The sequence below is a fragment of the Nematolebias whitei genome, chromosome 1 (genome assembly GCF_014905685.2).
Source record: "Nematolebias whitei isolate Nwh7 chromosome 1, NemWhi1, whole genome shotgun sequence".
Taxonomy (NCBI): domain Eukaryota; kingdom Metazoa; phylum Chordata; class Actinopteri; order Cyprinodontiformes; family Rivulidae; genus Nematolebias; species Nematolebias whitei.
In genome coordinates this window covers 30,241,777-30,242,027 of record NC_056498.1, presented here as the reverse complement: position 1 = coordinate 30,242,027, position 251 = coordinate 30,241,777, and the positions used below count along the sequence as shown (strand labels likewise).

At 41.4% G+C, this 251-nt stretch overlaps 1 protein-coding gene across 1 annotated transcript in view; it reads right to left on the bottom strand.

Moving 5' to 3' along the window:
* The window catches only part of si:dkey-33c9.6 (active breakpoint cluster region-related protein), a 24,341-nt gene that overhangs the window by 1,974 nt on the left and 22,116 nt on the right, over window positions 1-251 (bottom strand). The gene's annotated exons all lie outside the window — the stretch shown is intronic.

Here is a 251-nt window from a genome sequence, read left to right as displayed (position 1 = left end):
AACACTATTAGCTCTGGAGCTAATGCTGTTAGGTTTGGAGTTAACACATAGTTATAGTTAACACTATGAAGCTCCAGAGCTAATATCCAAACCTAGGATATTAGTTCTGGAACTAATGGTGTTAGGTCTTGAGTTAACACTACTAGCTCTGGAGCTAATGGTGTTAGGGCTGGGGTTAGCACTATTAGCTCTGGAGCTAATGGTGTTAGGTCTGGAGTTAGCACTATTAGCTCTGGAGCTAATGGTGTTAG